The sequence below is a fragment of the Oryx dammah genome, unplaced genomic scaffold (assembly GCF_014754425.2).
Source record: "Oryx dammah isolate SB20612 unplaced genomic scaffold, SCBI_Odam_1.1 HiC_scaffold_1, whole genome shotgun sequence".
Lineage (NCBI taxonomy): Eukaryota > Metazoa > Chordata > Mammalia > Artiodactyla > Bovidae > Oryx > Oryx dammah.
The window spans coordinates 89,197,273-89,217,653 of NW_024070185.1; the positions used below are offsets into that span (position 1 = coordinate 89,197,273).

Genomic DNA, 20,381 nt, shown 5'->3' on the forward strand with positions numbered 1-20,381 from the left:
AACAGGCAAATTTGGCCTTGGAGTATAAATAAAGGAGGGCAAAGGCTAATAGAGTTTTTCCAAGAGAACACACTGGTAATAGCAAACACCCTCTTCCAACAACACAAGAGAAGACTCTACACATGGACATCGCCAGATGGTCAACACTGAAATCAGATTGATTACATTCTGTGCAGCCAAAGATGGAGAAGCTCTATATAGTGAGCAAAAATAAGATTGAGAGCTGAATGTGGCTCAGATCATGAACTCCTTATTGTCAAATCAGACGTAAATTGAAAAAGTAGGGGAAACAGCTAGACCATTCAGGTATGACCTAAATCAAATCCCTAACAATTATACAGTGGAAGTGAGAAATAGATTTAAGGGATTAGATCTGATAGATAGAGTGCCTGATGAACTATGGATGGAGGTTTGTGACATTGTACAAGAGACAGGGAGCAAGACCATCCCCAAGGGAAAAAAAAATGCAATAAAGCAAAAGGGCTGTCTGAGGAGGCCTTACAAATAGCTGTGAAAAGAAGAGAAGTAATAAAGTATGACCTTATCTTTATTAATTACACCTTCAGTGACCCTATTTTCAAATAAAGTCACATTCTAAAGTACTGGGGTTCAGTATTTCTACAAATCTGGGGAGAACAATTCAATCCATTATCATAGGTTTCCCCCATTCTCAGGAAGAAGGCTTCCATTAATATGTTACATTGGAGCCTGTAGCTTCTAGAATGGAAGCATAAATTTCAATATTTATCAAAACATAGGTGGGAAGAAATCTACTATTTCTCACAAAATAATAACCTTATCTTGTCATTGGAAACTCCTATAGTTCTTAGCACTATAAGACACAGTCATTCAGGTGTCTGATGAGAGGCCACAACAAGTGAACACCAGATCAGTTGTCTGTTGAGCTAGTTTGTTCCCCTTGATGAATACAGATGGCTGGAAGCCAGTAAGGAATTTTCTGTTGTTTTCATCCTTTATTTGCAGACATTTACATGTGTTGCCCATTTTATGATAGATCATCCATGCACCAGTCATTCAAGTAGACTGGCCTTGAAGACTGACAGGAAGTATGAGTAAATGCATATTGAAATTGACAGGGGGACAGGCTGACAAATTCAGAACTGCTCCACGTAGTCTCCATTTATTCAACTGGAGTTGATCAGACCCCAGATTCACATCAGACTCCTTTGCAAAATGTCATTAAGCGTTTGTTTCTCCATTTTTAAAAAGATCTTGTGCAGGCAGTGGTGAAGTGAAATATGTCAGCTACAATAAAAAAATGGTGATAGCCTAACTTTTCTGCTGAGTTTCCCACTATGGAAAGGACTCTATTATTGGCAAAAAGCACTCTACTGAGGAGGTGCCCTGCTGTTCCTCACCCCCACCCCAATGGAAATTCTAATGAAAGAAGCTGTGGAAGGTAGCAGTGCAACAGAATTTTCCAAACTAGCCCTCTCAGGCTAATCTCAGTGACCCTTTCTTCATTAGAAATGTGCAAATCTGACCAACCCACCACAATACTTTTGTGAGGCTCTGACACTCTTGCTAGGTGCTATGAAATGTATGTGAATTGGTAAGTCTATGCCTGCATGGCTTAACTTCAGTAATAGTAATAGAATATGCTATTTGCTAGACACTATGCTAGGTGCCAAACATAACTTATTGAATCCTCTGAACTGTCTTACAACAAACAAACAGTATTCCTCTGACTTCTTTCAGTTTGTAATGATGTATCAAATGGGATTACAAGTATAAATGAAAAGATTCTCTTCTCTATAGTTTAGAAACAATCATTTTCCTGTTTAATTCTGGGTGTTGGTGAGGGAAAATCATTACACTAGAAGAGCAAGACTTGATATCACCACTGCTGCTGATGACCAGCATCACTGGCACAGATGCTGATCTTTGTGACAAAACCAGTACACTGAGCCAACGCCGCAGGTGTCACTGAAGTCCCACTGCCCTTGATGCTGCTGATGGTCATTCATGTAGACACGAGATGGCACAGCAGCCACTTGCCATGGGAGGGTACCAGGACCACTGATGTGCCAAAGCAGAGCTGTGTTCCCTGGGGTTCTGTGCACAGTTATGAAGAGCTATTTGGGTAGTGGGCACAGAGCTAAAAGTGATTTAGTTTAGTGAAGGTGGAGGTGGGATTCTCCGGAGTCAAGAGTTCTTTTCTATTAGACCCAGTAACAAGTGGAGGAAAACAGTGGCAAGAGTCTTCCTGCTGCTTCTGTGTTCAAACCAGCACAACCCACATTCACTTGAAATCAGGTACTCCTATGGATGAGTAGAAGAAAAGAGTAAGATTTTTTTTCCTGCAATGAGATACCCCTTAAGAATCAGGCATCTGCTGATGTAGGGAAGCACAGGTACTCATATGCCAGTTATTCGCTCAACAAATATAAGCTCAGCACCTAATATATACCAGGTAAAAGACATCATTCCCATCTTCAAGTTTGCTCACAGCTTATAAAGGGAGTCGCAAGTGTGAGTGATATGAATGTGTAACTACAGTACAGTGTGAGAAGTGCTGCGCTAGAGGTCAAGCCACGGCGCTCCAAGAGCACAGAGGAAGAGCGCTGTACTTCCTCCTTCCTGTCTTGGGAAATTCAGACGAGTTTTCTGGAGGAGACAAATGAGGGTTAGGCAGGCTCGATGGGGAAAGTCAGAGCATGTAAGAGGTACTGGGGGAGACACCCGACACGCTTGGAATGGTGAAGTGACAAGCAGATTTGGGTGGATTGTGAATAGCACGTTTTCAGGCTGATAGATAGGAAGTCTGTCAAGATCATGAAGGACCTTGAACATCAGGCCAGGGAAAGCCACTGAAGAGGTAAACCAGTGAGTGACACAGTCAGACTACATTTTAGGTCACTGGGTGCAGAATAAAACGTGAACCTGGGGTGAAGGACCAACAGGAGTGTTCTTCTTTCTCTGGAAAGATGATGCTTGTGGGAACTGACAACTTTGGGAGCTGTGGGGAAGGAGGGAACACCCTCCAAGCCCTCAGATCAGCCTGGCAGCCAGAGGGGTGACAGCTGTTTTGGGCACTTTCCCTGACAACCTCTGTGGTGCCAGAGCCTCTGGGATAGGGGACTGCACCATCCTGCCTTAGTGCCTAGGGACACCTGTCCAGCCACACAGAGCTGTGACTGGCACATGTACCCACCAGGCACACAGAGTCTCCAACACCACCGTCATCTTCTGGAGTCCCGGAGAGCTGACAGCAAGGAGCACTCAGACCCGCCTTAGCTGGATATTGACAGCAATAGTGGTTATAGTAGGGCTGGGCCTGAGGCCAAATGAGTTGGCAGGGTTTGCCTGGCCTCTGCCTTACCCCCCTTAGCTCCATCTGTCTCACAGTGGATGTCAGCCTTGAAGTGTGCCAGCCTTGGAATCTGGTGATTCAGAAAAGGAGAAGAGGACACACAAGATATATGCTCAGGGGTGGAAGGCTGCCTGAAATGATCAGAGCTTGAATTCAGTTACAGTGTGGCCAGGAGATATCCTTAAAAATTGTTTCCATCTTTTGCTTGCCTCCCCTCTTGTTTGTCATTATTACTTAAAGAGATGCCATAATTCATGTATCCATAAAGACATTTTCAGTGAGGCTAGGGAATGAAAATCTAATTTAGAATGCCTTAAGTAAAAATGCATTATTGATTAAGTAACTGAAAAGTCCAGTGATACTTGAAGACATGGCTAGGTTTAGAAATTTAAAAAACATGTGAAGGTCTCTCTCCTGGCATTCCTAGACTTAGAACTTTTTAAATGCTTAGAATCCCCAGTAAAAGGAGACATTTTTCTTTCTTGTCAGCAGAAGTCCTAGATCTTAATCTAATTTTCCTGATATGGAAATCATTTGCCATTTGCCATCTCTGAGATGTCACAAGGCTAGAGCAGTGGGAGATTCTGATTAACTAGGCTGGGCTTCTATACTCATGCTTGAAAGTTGGAAAGGTTTTTCACCCCTAACCCCCCACATGGATTAGTAATTGCAGAATGGTGATTTTTTGGAGGAAATATGGGTAACATTGCTGATCAAAGGGGGAATACTGTAAGACGAGATAACAGATAGCCAACATCACTGAATCTTTGATTTACCAAGCAAAGTAAACTAAAGGTGACATTTGGATGGTGATTATCTGCAGATGCTATTGATGGTGATGTTAACTATAGCTGGCATTTTCAGAAGATATTTTACAGTTTGTGTATAGTTCAGTGATCTTCCTGAATTTTCATTGTCAGAAGAATAATCTAGGTACTTTTCTGGATTAATGTATCATTTACCAGTTATAAGGGCTATAGGATAATCCTATAGGAGGACTAGGAGACATACTCTTAAAAAGTCTCATCAAGTGGCTTTATGTCATAACTCATGCCTATATCATAGTTAGATGGTTAAAATAAAATTTTTATGTGATTGTTCTATAATATTCCAGTAAGACCTTGGGATTGTTTTTAACTAAGTCCTTGAGGCATTTCCTTTATACTTTTCATGGAATTGTTATTTAACAAATACATTTTAAATTTGAAAGTAATCTAAATACACAGAATATTAGGTATAATTTCTTCAGAGCGCTATCTAGAATTCTTGACATCAAATTTTCTGATTATATTGGCATCAAACATTTAATACATATTGGTTAAATAAAAGTAAGAAAGAGTGAATGACTGTCTTACCTGGTATGTTATCCAAGTGTACGCCTAGTATGACGTACCCAGGTGTATACCAGAAATGAAATTGCTGGGTCATATAATAATTGATATTTTTAATCCTATGAGGACTTGCCATACGGTTTTCCATAGTGGCTGCACCATGTTATATTCCCACCAGTAGTGCACAAGAGTTCCAATTTCTCCACATCCTTATCACCAGTTGTTAATTTCTGTTTTTTTTTTCTTTTTGATAATAGCCATCTTAGTGGGTATGATGTATAATCTTGTGTTTTTTTCTCCATGAAAATCACACTGTATTATCTACTTCTTATAAGCATTATCTTTATTATTGTGGTTTTGATTTGCATTGCCCAAGTGATTAGTAATGTTGAGCGCCTTTTCATGGGCATATTGGCATGTGAAATATTGGTGCATGGGATACTGAATATCTTTTTTGAAGAAACATCTGTTCAAGTCCTTTGCCCACTCTTGAACTGGGTTGTTTTGTTGTTGTTGAACTGTAGGAGTTCTTTATATGTCCTTAATATTAACCTCTTTTCAGGCAGTTTTAGATCTTATGTTAGGTCTCTGATTCGTTTTGAATTTATTCTATACATAGTATAAGGTAAGGGTCCAACTTTTGCATGTGGCTATTCAGTTTTCCTGACACTCTGTTGAAGAGACCACCCTTCCCCATTGAGTTAAGTAGTCTTGATATCCTTGTTGAAAATCATTTGACCATACATGTGAGGGTTTCTGGGCTCACTGTTCTATTCCATTGGGTATATGTCTGTTTTTATGCCAGTATCACACTATTTTGGTTACTATAACTTTGTAGTTGGCTTTGAAATCAGTAAGTATGGGACCTCCAACTTTGTTCTTTTTCAAGGCTATTTGGTGTCCCTCGAGACTCCATATGAATTTTAGGATGCATTTTAAAAAACACCACCGGGATTTTGATAGTGTTCTGGCCTATATTGTGTCACCTAGAAGTTCACATATTGAAATTCTGACTCCACACCCCCAGACCTCTGAACGTGACTGTATTTAGAGATTGGAGCTTAAAGAAGTAATTCGTTTAAAATGAGGTCATTAGGGTGGGCCCAAATCCAATATGACTGTTATTCTTATAAGAAGAGAAAAGTGGGACACAGACATGTATAGAAGGCGGACAGTGTGAAGCCAAGGAGAAGATGGCCATCTACAAACCAAGGATAAAGGCCTCAGAAGAAACCAACCCTGCCTATACCTTGATTTTTAAAACTGTGAGAAAAGAAATTTCTGTTAACCAAACCCCCCCTCCCCCAGTGTGTAGCCCCAGCAAACTAATACAGATGGGGATTGTACTGAATCTGTAGATTGCTTTGGGGGAGTGAAATTTTTAGATATGCCGAATTTCATAACTTTGGGCTGAATGTGTGAAAATACTCAGCCAGTAGCCAGATTTTTATAAGTTCAACTCAGTAGAGGCATCGCTCCTGTACTGGGACCTACCTAAGAAGGTATTCTGTTTTATTGGGGCTGAGTTTTTATCTTTGGAGAGGCAATATTCTTAAGGTGCTAGTCTAGTCATAATTAGAATGTATTTACCTGCCCTGTTTTCACAGGCAGGAATATTGTGCTCACGCTATTATTTTTTTTTCCATTTTCCTTTAAAATATTCCTCTCATTAAATTTCTAGGGCTGCACAAATCGGTTTTAGGCTAAAAATAGTATAGTTGCTATTGCCGCTGCTGTTCCATGTGGAAAACATAGCCAACTGCTTTACAAAAAAGGAAAAAAATAATTTTCTAGTGTGTTCTTAAGATAGTGTGAAAGCCATGCTGACGAGGAGCCCCGCAACTGCCAGTGGACTAAGATTTCCTGCACCAGTTTCATGACTTTTATTATTTTCCTACTGGCAGAGCAAGAAGCAGGACTCTTCAGGTTCCTTCTACCCAACACATTGCTTGCAAAGGGCAGAAAATGAAGCATTAGACTCAAGGCTGGCAAACTGCAGCTTGTGGGGCAAATCAGCACACCACCTGTTTTGTAAAAGAAAAAAAGAAAAAAAATGGAACATAGCCATTCTAATTCTCAGCACTGTCTGTGGCAGAGATCACATGGCCTTCAGAGCCTAATATATACTATCTGTTTCTTTTCAGAATAAGTTTGTTGACCCCTGAACTAGGCTATTAATACATGATGACCGAGTAATTTACTCAAACCTCTCATTTTAAAGATGAGAAAAATGAAGATGCTACTATTACTGAGATTTAAGGGTTCCAGGTTGGCAGTTTAGGACAGACTGAAGAAGAGACATTGCTGAGCTCTGGCAGATTAACCTCGCCTGAGTGGTACAAGGTCAGCAGTCAGGAATCACTAGAAGCAGAATCTAGACTTTTTGCAATATTCAAAGGGAGGCAGAGTCATGATTCTAACAGCTCTTGATGAGGAGCAGATAACAAGGGTGGCACCAGGGGTTGAACCAAAGAGTAGGAGGATCAACAATAGGCACCTCGGTTCTGCTTGTGGGGACATGGAGAACTCGGAGGAATTTCCAGCAACAAAGGTACATGGATCGTGGGGGCTGGGCCACATGAGGCAGTAACTCAGAACACAAATCATGGTGTGTCGGGGAATAAATCAGAGCTGAGGAAGTAGCAACAAGCATTAGGGTTAATGTGGGTGAGCTGTGCTGGATGCACGCTTCACACTTCAGTCACTTCAGTCGTGTCCATGTGTGACTCTATAGACTGTAGCCTGCCAGGCTCCTCTTGCCTGGAGATTTCCAAGGAAATGTGGGTGAGATGAGTCCATAAATAGGAAAACAAATTCTTGAAATTTGTATCAGTCAGGGTCCCAGCAAGAATCAGAGGGAACCCTCACATGAAGATAATCCGAGGGGAGTAGCTGGGCTGGGCTGTGTGATGGATATGGCAGAAGAGATGGTGTGTGGCTTCTGAGACTAGGTGGTAGAGGACTGAAGCTTCTGTCTTAGGATCTTTCTTCTGCCTGAGACCATCCTTAGGAAATTCTTAGTGGGTATATGAATGCAAGAGAAAAAACCACTGTGACAGCAGTCACCTGGTTCCCTATATTCTCCTACCCCGGCTCAGGAGAGTTGTGATCAGAGCTGAGACCTTTTATTTATAGTTTAATCTCCCCATTCCCCACCTGCTCTCCATACCTATTCATGAAAACAGAACCAACTACTTGCTGGTTCCTTTCGCTTAAGACAGTAATGATAGAAGTGCTGGGGATGAGTGCCTGGGGGTGGTCCTTTTCACATTAAAAAAAAACTTTTTATTTTGTATTGGGATATAGCTAACAGTATTGCCTTTTGACATTTTGAATGATTTCTTTTGAAGAGGAGTTCTAAGCACTATTGCCTCAACTATTTCATCCTACTTAGGGGGGAAGTTAAATTAGAATATTATTCTGGCTGGATTAAGTTGGTCAGCATGAAGTTATTTTTTGAATAACAATGCACTTTGGGCCAAAAATATATTCTCTTTCTGAACCAGAAAAATTAGAATGGACTTGGTGTATTGGGTTGGCCAGTATGTGTTTCCAAGGGGATAGAAACTATCTACAGAAAGCCGTTTTGTCTTTCTCATTCAACTTCAATTTTTAGATAATCTTATACACAAAATCTTAAAAAATTGTGTCTTTTGACTTCATCATCTATGAGGAATACCAAGTGGCACAGAACTTGGGAGTCTTTTTCCAAAGTCAACATTTTAGTCACAGAAATTTATTTTTGGCTGCAAATTTATTCATTAACTCTTTAAACATTTGGCTGAACATTATACCACTTGCTTACTTTCATGAGGCATCAGGGCATAGAAAAGAGTAAACCTCTGCCCTTGAATGACTCAAACCAACCTAGGTGGGGGCAAGCCAGACATAAAAAAAGGACTTGATGTGTTAAGAGCGACAGTAAGAATACTTGGAAAGGGCTATAGGGATAGTTTTATAATAGTTTTGATATTCCCAGAAACATTTTGATTCTTATAATAAGCACTAGTTTAGCCCTTAGAGTCATGGCTTAACATTTTTACTGAACCAAAAATGATTGCTATAAATATGAAATTTCTACAAGAAGGAAAAATTATAACTCTTTTGTCTCATTATGGTGGCATTTGAAAATAACCAAGATTGTAGTTAGTACACAATTCAAATACCAATGCTGTGTCTCGTAATTGTTAGATAATATTCAGAGGTGTGAGTGACAACTTATAAACATATTGCATCACCATAGGATTGTTATATTATTTCAGCAATATCTAACTTGATGGAATTATTTTCATATGATTTTCTAAGAACTGAGATATCACTATAGCATCCATAGTTGGGAAAAACTTTATGTTCAAACGTTGCTTTTATTACTGGCTTTTATTAATTTTGAATTTTTGTGCGTGTGTGTGCTCAGTTGTGTCCAGCTCTTTGCAACGCCATGGACTGTAGCCTGCCAGGTTCCTCTGTCCATGGAATTTTCCAGGCAAGAAGACTGCAGTGGGTTGCCATTTCCTTCTCTGGGGGCTCTTCCCAACCCAGGGCTTGGATCCACATCTCTTGCATCTCCTGCATAGGCAGGTGGATTCTTTACCATTGAGCCACTGGGGAAGCAAATATGATTATGAGAATTCTAATTTTTTAAAAATTTATTTTTTGGCTGTGCAGCATCTTAGTTTTCTGACCAGGGATCAAACCCATGACCTCTGCATTGGAAACTTAGATTCTTAACCAGTGGATATTCTGAAGAGCAACCCACTCCAGTGTTCTTGCCTGGAGAATCCCAGGGATGGGGGAGCCTGGTGGGCAGCCATCTTTGGGGTCGCACAGAGCCGGACAGGACTGAAGCGACTTTGCAGCAGCAGTTCTCTTAAAAATTTAATAGCTAGCTCTCCAAAAAAAAAAAAAAAATGAAACATTGTACAAAGTCAGGCAACAATACTGGGTTATTTTGCTGATACAGCAGGTGAGGCCATTAGACTTGTTTGTTGATGCAGAGAGGTGCAAAGTTTAGGAATCGTCCACTAGGTAGGGAGATGAATGCTAAGTCTGAAATCTGAATTTAAGGAGCACTGAAAATACCTAGAGCCTCTGATATTCTGACTATTATTTCTCTCAAAACCATCTGCAGATGTGTGCATATTAATTGGCTCTGGGCATTCTGTTACCTAGGAGGAGTAACGCATTAGATAGCTAAAATTAGAAAGAAGGTTAACAAAAAAAAATGAAAATACAATGCTTGGTGAGCCACTGTCCATGGGGCTTTATAGCTAGAGACCCTGACTGCCAAGCAGGAGGGGTCCTTAATCCCTGTGAGGTGTGAGTGGCAAAAAGTGCTGGGGGTGCGCCTTATTGTATACCCATGCTGTCTCCCACTTAGACCTGAACCTGAGAGTGGAGGGTGAGAGTTAGGGTTATTCATGATTCACATGGCCACACAGCTGTACATCACACTTTTCGTTTCATGGATTTGAATGCATTGGTGCTCAGGAAGATGTGTGAGGGGGCGAAGGAAGGAAGTCACAAGGAAAATTTCAAGGCATTTGGCTTTCATCTGTTTTAGTTGTTTAAGCTTGCAGGGGGAGGGGTGGGGGGTGGGAGGGGAACCTCCTCAGCTTTATTAAAAAAAATCCTAATGATGAAAATGTTAACAATCAAATTCATAGAAGTTACAAAGAGTTGATATGCAGTGGGTATTGTGTTAGTGTCTTGTGTACATCATCTTACTTAGTGTCCCCAGGGGCTTCCCCCACTCTCGACAAGCAGTAAACAACTCTTCCTGGATTGTACTTCACCCTCCTATAGCCGTACCAGAAAGAGATTCCACCTGATGTACAATTCCAGATTGATAACGTCTCCGTCTCCTTGACCTTGAAGCTTTGAGGTTGTGATAACAGTGACCCTGGGCATCAAGGGGGAGAGGCGTCCCTTTGCTCCTCACCCAAGGCCAGGTTCCGACAAAGGAGACAGTGCTCCTTGGCCAGGCAGTCCTGGACACTCACTGTTGTTGGTGGGAGGGCCTCAGTACTCTCTTACTGACAGAGCTGTGGGAGTTGAGACCTGCACTCACCTCCACCCCACCTCTCTGTTCCAGGTACTTGGATTCAGAGCCCTCACTCCCCTGGGGCTTACACAATGCCAAGGCAGGGCCTGCTTTCCTGCCTCAGGTCCCTGCTGCCAACAACACCTTGAAATTCTGGTGAACTATTCACTGTTCTGAAGGGAGAGTGGTAACAAGCTGATCTGGCTTGGATGCCTTCCAAGAAGCGTGGTGCCAAGGGAAAGGCCTGAGAAAAACCAGGCTTGGAAGAAAGTGAAAGTGAAGTGGCTCAGTCATGTCCAACTCTTTGGGACCTACTGTAGACTGTAGCCTTCCAGGCTCCTCCATCCATGGGATTCTCCAGGCAAGAATACTGGAGTGGGTTGCCATTTCCTTCTCCAGGGGATCTTCCTGACCCAGGGATCGAACCCAGGTCTCCCGCACTGGGGGTAGACGCTTTAACCTCTGAGCCATCAGGGAAGCAGCTCCTAAGTTTGTGAGCTTCACCCTAAGGACTGTGCTGCTTTTCAGAAGAACCTGATCTCCCCTTCCTTGTGCTTAGAGACTCAGACTCACTATTCTTCAGGCAAAGAGATGCTGCAATTCTGCCCCCTTCAAGGAGCTATGGAGAGAAGGAACTAGTCACTAACATTCAGGGCACTTTCACTTTTTAAAACCTTCCTCTTTCTCATCCTTATTTCCCCTTTTCTGTGTTTTTTTCTCCTAAACTTGGCTTTTGGTGGTGGTATTTAGACATGCTGTTTTCTCTCCTCCGGGTGTGCTCTAGGGTTTTATCTAATTGTCTTCTGTCCTAGTGTCACTTGGCATTATTATTGGGGAGATGAATGGGACAGCGGTCAGAGTTCAGCAGGAAGGCATCTGCGAGCCCAGCACCGCATGGTGGAAGTGCTCAGAGGTGATCTTTAATGAAAGCTTGGAAAAGATTTGCACGGAGAAGTCAGTCTTCTATCCCTTCAGCACTGGAGTGACCAAAAGGTAGTCTTTTTCTGGAGGGACCAAAACTGAACAAAAAGGAGGTCATAATATCTTTACAGGGAGTTCCCTGCTTGGGATGGCTTTTCTTCTGTTAGGAGAGAAAATGGGGGGAAAGACAAGGTGATCAAACACGGAGGAGGTTGAAAATGGAAGCTCTTGAAAGGATCGCTGACCACTGTCCTGTTTTGCTCATAGAACTGTCTCAACAGAAAGTTTCCACTCTATTCGTTAAGCCTCTCAGCCAGTATTTGCCCTGGCCTCAGGTTACTGCGCCGTCGCCTGAGGGCTCAGGTTCTCTTACTGGACTTTCTTCGCTTTGACAGTTCTTCCACTTTACCAAACAGCCAGAATTCCCACTTGAGAAGAACTGCTTTGGCGCTTTGGCATTTGAGGCGAGGGGACAATGGCTCTATTGTTCTTTTGGCCTTCTTCAGCAGAGCGAAGGTCTCCTCCATCTAACCCTGTCACCACGGGAGGCAGAGCATGGAGCCCTCCAAGACTCACCTTCCTTCCACTCCCGCTTTGTTCTGGGAAGAGGGTTTGGTATACCCCAACCCCCGCCCTCTCCTCCAGCAAACCAGTTCTGGGACCCGAGTGGACAGTTGCCTTTTTCCTGCTCTTCACAGGTTGAAAGTTGGGAGAGAGGGAGAAAAAGATGCATGGGTCAGGAATCCCGTTTCAGTTCAGGTTCGACCTGCTGTCCGTGGTTCCCCCGGACTACACGCACACGGAGCTCCGCCACGCAGAGGCTGCAGAGCGGTCCACGGGAACCCGGGCCAAGCTCTAAAAATACATGGAGAGGAGAGCCAGGCGTCGCGAGGACTCGGAGCTGAAGCTGTCTCCTAGGGCGGGTCGGGATCCCACCGCCGGCTTCCCGCATGCGTGCTCCAGGGAGTCCCCACGCAGGGTGCACCTTTGCGGTTGGGTTTCCCAGTCGCCTTTCGGGAACTCCGTCGAGCCCCCGGCGGCTCCGGAGACGCAGGCGAGCTCGCCTCCGTCGGTCCCCAGCTCGCTCTTCTCGCTCTGCCTGCGCTGGGGAGTGAGCGCTCAGGGTCCCCCTCTGAGCATGCGCAGCCCGGCGCGCGCTCCTCTCCGCCCCCCTCCCTTGCCAGCCTTTTGCTTCTTCCTTTCATTAAACAAACAGGAGATCCTGAAACCGGGGCCCGGTGCAAAAGCCGCAGCTCAAGGAGGAGGCGGAGGAGTAGGCAGAGCGTGGGATGGGCGCCGCCGAGGGGGATCCGTGATCCCGCGCTCCCCCGCCCCCCTCCGCGCGCGCACACGCTCTCTCACACACACACTCTCACAAACACACACTCGTACACGCCCGCGCCGCGCGCTCGCTGGTTGGATCTCCCACGCAGGCGGAATGCAGCAGAGCCCGGGGAGCAGCGTGTCTCCAGCTGCCTGAATGCGCCTCGCTCCCGGGAGCCGGAGCCGGAGCCGGACGGCCCAGTAGGGCGCAAGGGAGGAGACTCTGCCGGGAGAGGTGAGTGGGGCTCCCGCAGCCGCGGGGCCGCTCCTGGACGCCCAGGGGGCCAGATCAGGTTCCTGCCGGACACAGCGGCGCAGGTGGCCCAAGCCCGGCTTGCGGGCATCAAGGTGCAGATGGAAGCAGCTCTGGGGCGGTGCAGGGGGAGAGGGCGATCCCAGAAAGGGTCGCCTCCTGCGAGGTGTCAGATTGACCCAGTGGAAAGCGACACCGTCGCTGCTCATAAACTTTCGTCCCCTGTCATTTGGGGAACGTGGAGACAAAGGGGGCGTGGAGGTTCCCTCCGTCCCGTTGCACCCTCCTGGCTGCATTCTGGGCTGCACAGGAGCCGGCATGCGGGCGGGGGCGCCCTGCAGGTAGCTGGTGCCAAGTCCTCCCGCCGGGCGGGGTTGGGATTTCTCACCCCTGCTGTAAGCGTTTGCCTTTGATTTTCCCTCAGGCGTAGGCACCTGTCATCCTTTCCTTCTCCCCCATCCCGCACCCTCGGAGCCTCGTATTTGGGCGGGTGGGGGGGGCGGTGGGAGAGGGGGCGGTGTCACCTGGAGAATTGGAGGGGCAGCGTTTGGCTCTCTCATTCAGCACCAATGCCACCGGCGCCAGGGTGAGGCTCGGGTCAGCGCGGGGATGAATGATGAGTTACTAAAAGGCTTGCTGTAATCACCTCCTGGAAGCGCTGGGCGCGAGGATCTCTCCTCCCTGGGGAGAGTGTCTTCACGCACACCCGGGCGGCGGCACTGGGGGCCGGGCTGGACTGCTGTGGTGGGGGCTGCAGGCGGGGGAAGCTGGGGTTTTATTTTTGCCCGGGGGTTTTATAACCCACACATGTGGAGTATGTGGAGGATTCTGGGTTATTTTTCTTTGTGGGGATACCATATTCCCTTTTAACCTCTTTCTTGTGGAGAGATTCTCTGCAGCCCTTATATCGAGCTGGTGGACGGGAGTCTTCTGTATAATCCCTTCAGTCCCGGGGAACAGGTCCCAGCGAAGGGTTCCCTAAAATGCCATTTCCATTGGGGCGGGGTCTCGGAGGGCAGAGCGCCTGCTGGTACCTGGGAAGAGCCTCAAATCTAATGGTCCTTGGAAACAGGCGAGACTGGTCAGCGTACAAGGAGTCCAGGACTGGGACAAAGGGGTTTGCAAGAGGGACAGATGATGGCTATTTAGGAGAGGAGCGACTAGAGGCCAGTTGAGGCAGGTAGAGGTCCTGTGGGAAGCAAGGCACCCCTGCAGTCTTCACTGAATTCCTATACCCCTTCTCTTCTCCTGTGGTTGGTGGCTTTTATTCATCTGGTGGGACTCTGGAGATTTCCAGAATGTCACATCTGGAGCATAGAAAACTTGACTGTTCCTTAGCTAACCCTGAGCACAACCACAGATTAGTTCTGTAAGTGTAGAAAATGCCATGTACATTTCTCTATTTTGACATTTTGTTCATACCTGGAAGATGGGATGGATAGACTGGTATATTGCAGTGGGGCGGAATCTCTATTTAAGAGAGCTTGGATTTGCAGAAGTGTGTGTGTGTGTGTGTGTGTGTGTAGTGAGGGGGCAGGGGTGTGGGGGTGTGGTGGTGAGGAGCCGGGAAGCCAAGCTGATGCTGATAGAAGAAAACACCAGAAGCTCAGATCTAGTTCCTGTGACTGTGGGTTGCCAGAGAGTTCTCTTCACTTTAAGATGAGTCGCAGAGGCTGTCTCTCTGCTGCTTTGGGGACCTTTTTAAATTTTAAACATTTTGTAACTTCTTTGAAGTGGGAGAAAGCCTGATATACCTGAGGTTAATTAAGGAAGTTCACTTATGAGAGGACCTTGGCTCAAAAGTCAATATTGCCAAAGGTGAACTTTTTGAGGAAGGGAGGGTGGCGATTGGAAAGGGAGGTGTATTTTTAAAACAGCTTCACTTTTATAATTTTTAAAAAGCATTCAGTAAGATAGAATTCTGAAGTTTTTTTTTTCTTTTTTTCAAACAGCTAGTGAAATAAAGACCTTTCCAGAAATATTTTCAAGTTGAAATTGACATAGTAGGGGTTTAAATATAATTGTCAGCTTATGTCCCTTTGTATTTCATGGTGAATAGTCACATCATTTACATTGTAAATCTTGGCAAGAAAAGATTAAGATTATTTTTTTTTTTTGCTTTATACTAGAGCTCTATTTTCTCACTTTGTGATATATTTCCTGTTTGTACATCTGCAAGTTCAACTCATTTTGATTATATTCAGATTCTGTTTTCTAGTATTTACTGACCACCTATCCCATATTTAGCATTGGTGGTTGTATAAAAATGTATAACATCGTCCTGGCCCTTAAAGCATTTATAATCTGGTTGTCAATACAAGATTAACACACATGAAGTAATTAGAGAGTAAGGTAGGTTTGTACTGTCCTGTAAGCTCTCAACATGCATGCCATATACTCCATCCTTCCTCCTGGCTTTTCTGAACATTCAGAAAACACACATCAGCACTTATGTGCAGGAGCCTGGAGGAAGAGAAACGCATGGAAGTAAAAAACAGTTCCAGCTTTCAAGGATGGGGAAACAGGTATTTAGCTAACTATGATGCAATCTGATTAACTGTTACAGTTATAGGCTAAATTAAGTAGTAATAGTATAGACATGCCAAGTGACTTTTTTTCTTCCTTTATGGAATTTAACCAGATGGTTTTGGAGATATTTTTGAAAAATGGATAGTCTTTACCAGGTAGGGAAGGATGAAAAGGACATCCTGGCAGAGGAAATGTTTGAGTGTGCCTGATGAGTTAAGCGTAACTCTCAGCCATCCTGTGTGGCTTGAGGATAGGGTGCTGGAGTGCAGATGCAGAGATGAATAGCAGCTAAGCGACAGTAATTAGCAATTGATGCTGTGGAGCAAAGGCTTCCCAGGTGGTGATGGTGGTAAAGAACCTGTCTGTCAAAGCAGGAGATGCAGGAGATATGGGTTCAATCCCTTGGGTCAGACAAACCTTGTTTATGTAGCACAGTGGCTAAGAGCACAGACTCTGGAGCTAGATAAGTTCTATTTGAATTTTGGCTCTGTTGTTGTTCAATCACTAAGTTGTGTGTGATTTTTTGTGACCCCATGGGCTGTAGGCTTCCCTGTCCTTCACTGTCTCCTGGAGCTTGCTCAAATTCATGTCCATTGAGTCGGTGATGCTATCCAACCATTTTGTTCTCTGTTATTCCCTTCTCTTCCTGCCTTCAGTCTTTCCCAGCATCAGGGTCTTTTCCAATGAGTTGGCCCTGCATCAAGTGGCCAGATTACTGGAGCTTCAGCTTTAGCATCAGTCCTTCCAATGAATATTCACGATTGATTTCCTTTTGGATGGACTGGTTGGATCTCCTTGCTGTCCAAGGGACTCTCAAGACTTTTCTCCAGCACCACAATTCAAAAGCATCAATTCTTCACCTCTCAGCCTTCTTTATGGTCCAACTCTCACATCTGTTTGTAACTACTGGAAAAATCATAGCTTTGACTAGACAGACCTTTGTTGGCAAAGTGATGTCTCTGCTTTGGGCACACAATTTACGTCTATGTGCCTCAAATTACTCTTTCACTTCAGACGGAGATAACCGTCTTAACCCATTGCATAGAATTGTGGGGATTATATGAAGTATTTGTAAGTGCTCAATAAATGGTAGGTTTTATGTGTGACAACAGTCAGGTTAAAAGCAAAGTTTTGACTTTATACTCAGGACTCCAGGGACTGTATGCCACAGTGTTTGTTTAAAAAATTATTTTGGTTGGTTTATAACTAGCTGGCTCTAGTCCTATTTGCCTCAGTGTAGGAATTAAATCAGCCAACATAAATGTGGCAGGAGCAGACTAGCTCCTAGGTAGAGTAGGTGTCAGCGTGTTTGCTATAACATTTGCCTAGGTGCCTCCTCCTCATGCCTGTCTGGGGAAGGTAAAAGTTTGCTTGCCTTTAGGCTGGTCCTCACATTCTTCAGGCCCATAGGCAGCACACAATAGATACTTAGCTGTTTAGGAAATTGTTTTCAGGGAAGTGACTACATGTATTAATTACAGCACTGCTTTGGTACTGGGGGGTGTAGACTGAACATGTCAGATGTGAGGTTTGCATCATTCTCTGGGAATTAAAAGCCTTTTTTCTTTACAGAAAAGTCTGTACTGTGTTCTAAAGTAGAATCTCCAGTGGATCCGGAAGCCCTGTCTTCAGCTAGTTGGCACCAGGGCAGTGACTGGAACTTAGGTCTGACCACCGCCTGGTGCTCCGTGTTGTGCGTGTTGTGTTTGTGTTTTGTTTAGCTGTGTCAGGCTCTTTGCAGCCCCATAGACTGTAGCCCTGCAGACTCCTCTGTCCACGGAGTTTTCCAGGCAAGGATACTGGAGTGAGTTGCCATTTTCTATTCCAGGGGATCTTCCCAGCTCAGGAATGGAACCTGCGCCTCTTGCCAAATATTGTTTTTGTTCCATAATCAAAGACTGATTTTTATTTTCCTGTTTCGTCCATCCTACTTATGTTTCACTCAAATTAAACTTGTAACACTTACCCAACTGAGATTTTTCTTTTTCACCTTCAGGTCTTTTGCTGTGCTGTTCTCTCTTGCTGGAATTTTCTCCCTTAGTTTCCCTGCCTAACTCCTTTGGAAGTTAGGGAAGGTTGTCTTGACTGTTTAGCAGTAGAATCGGCTTCCTATCCTACATATTTCTCAGGTCCTCACCTTTGTATTTTCAGCCCCTCATATAGGGCTTGTCACATAGCAGTTGATCGGATTGATTTTAAGTCATTTTGGATTGAATGAGTGACAGTGAATGAATCTTGGCTTGAGTCATTTCTGATGCCCCAATAATACAGCTTCATGTTAGAGAAAATTATAGAATTTTCAAGTTCAGCAGTTCCCTGGAAATCTTCTAATCAGACTCCTAAGTGAAACAAGATGACACTGAGAACCAGAGAGTTTCAGTGACTCACCTGAGCTCAGTAGTGTGAGAACCAGGACTAGAACCCCCAGCTCCTGATTTCAGATGCAGTGTCTGCCCAGGTCCTAGATCAGGGCGAGCTGAGGGAGGCAGTCATGTAACTGCAGGGTTTTTTCCTGTCTTTATTTCAAAATTTGCAATCTTGTTCATTATATATATTTTTTGCATTAATTTGATTTTTTAAAATATTGCACCAAATATTGTTTGCTTTCATTACTGAGTTTTTGGACATTCCTTTAAAGTTTGTGGCCCATGTAAGGAACTTTCTGACCTCACCCTAATTCCAACTCTGTTCTTTCCACTTCTGGGCCTTCATTATTGGTGTAAGAGTGCAGTTTCACTGTGGAAAGCACAAAAATATCAAAGGAAACACCATTTGACATGGAGGAATGAGCTGCTAATAAACATTTCATGACCTGGCTGATCTGCTTATTAGTAAATGTTACATTCACAGCATAAAAACAAGGCTGAAAGGAAAAAATAATAGTTGAAAGATTCTCTATCTATTGAACATATATTTATCTCTCTCAGAGCCAAGGGACAATGTAGAAATTGTCGTCATTTATAAGCTCATGTACGTGGTTGTTTATATATGTCTATATTTCTGAGGTTTCTGAAGATACAAGTTGGAAAAAGAAAATTATTCTACTCATCAACTTGGTGAGTCTTGGCTTATGGCACTGTTGTTCTGTTTTGAAGATTTAAGATTAGAAGGCTAAAACATTGGCCATTTCTGTCCCCAAAATAGGAAAGGAAGGAAAAGAAACATTAATGGAAAGGAGAAAAAGAGAGAAATTTTGAGGGAGATATCTGCTAAGTACCATTTATACTACTTTCAAGTGTAGAAGGGGCTTTACATATATTATTTCAGTAATTTTGACAGCATGCTAAAATAGGTACTCATATATCCATGTGACAGCTAAGCAAACCAAGACTCAGAAAAGTGAGTTAGCATGTCCAAGCTCTTAAGCTAGAGCTGGATTCAAACCCAGATTTGAGTTCATGGATGACACTCATTCCATTTCATCCTGCTTATCCAGGGCTTGGGGTGACAGGTCCCCTTAACACCTCCTGTCTTCACTGAAGCCTGAGGTTCAGGGCTTTGGCAGTTTATATGGGTTTGCTGGATGGGAAATCAGCAGTCAGCTCCCATCCCTGCTGTTATTTCCTCCTTCTATGGTACATTTATCTTTCCCCATTCATCAATAACAACAGAAAGCAGAGATGCATACACATAGGAAATAAATACCCATCTTTGTGTGAATATCATAAATTTTTACATGACATGAAAGCACACATTTTATTTTACCTCCATTATGTTAGAGAGGGCTTTTTCTTTGGGTATTACAGCATCAAGTGTTCCAGAAGTGCTCACAGACACAGACTGATGAAAAGGTGATCATAATTACTGGAGCACATCTGTCACGATGAGGGGCAATGTATTGCACAGCTGACAGTCAAGGGTTTCTGGGGTGCTTTTCTAATCGATGTTTCTGATGAGTAGCATGGAGCAGTGACCCTCACCCCCAACATTTTAAATTCAATGAAATCCCCAATCAAGTGGAATCTGATATAATTAACAAGAAATAAAATCTGGTTGAGAGTAATGCTGTTCCGTGTGGAGCTCTATGAGCAGAGCATGTTTTATCATTATTTCCATCTCCTTGTCTGTACTAGCTATCGCTTCCAGGCAAACTCACACACTCAAATGCTCTAATAATCTGCCCACAGCCTTCTCTCCCAGGGGTCACAGGAACTGAAATAAAAAAGTAAGACCTTTTCATTCACACTTGTTTTAACTGGAAAAGAACATTATCTCTCTGGTTTTTTCCCCTCACTGTAAATGTAAGGCAGTATCTCTATGTTTGAGAGAATCTTCTGGGTTTAGTGTTTTCTGTGGGCTGACTCCTAGCGTGTGACACAATTCATGGCCAGGTTGTTTTGGAACAATTAGAGTATTTTAGGAATCAAAAAACTAAACCAATTATATATGTACTGCAATGTTGTGCAAAATGTAAATGTAATGAAATGCATGGTGTAGAAAGTAAAAACCAGTCATATTTCTGCCCCAACCTCTTCCCCAGAAAACCACCATCAGTTGTTTACTGTGTGTTCCTCCATTTTTGGTCCAATAACATTTGTATGTGTTACTTTTCTTTTTTTTTAAAGGTAGAGTTATACTGTACATATTCTTTTATATTTACTTTTAGTTACAATTTCAAATGAAAGCATTTTCTTTAGATTAATAGGCATT

The 20,381-nt window shown here is 43.7% G+C and overlaps 1 protein-coding gene across 2 annotated transcripts in view; it reads left to right on the forward strand.

Annotated features, from left to right (window-relative positions):
• The first annotated feature begins 12,826 nt into the window (after positions 1-12,826).
• The window catches only part of PLPPR1 (phospholipid phosphatase related 1), a 284,128-nt gene continuing 276,573 nt past the window's right edge, over positions 12,827-20,381 (forward strand). Inside the window, exon 1 of one of the 2 annotated variants that reach the window (XM_040240666.1) lies at positions 12,827-13,184. The gene's annotated coding sequence lies outside the window, so the exon portion shown is untranslated. The remainder of the gene's footprint in view (positions 13,185-20,381) is intronic. The other variant, XM_040240675.1, reaches the window with a different exon arrangement.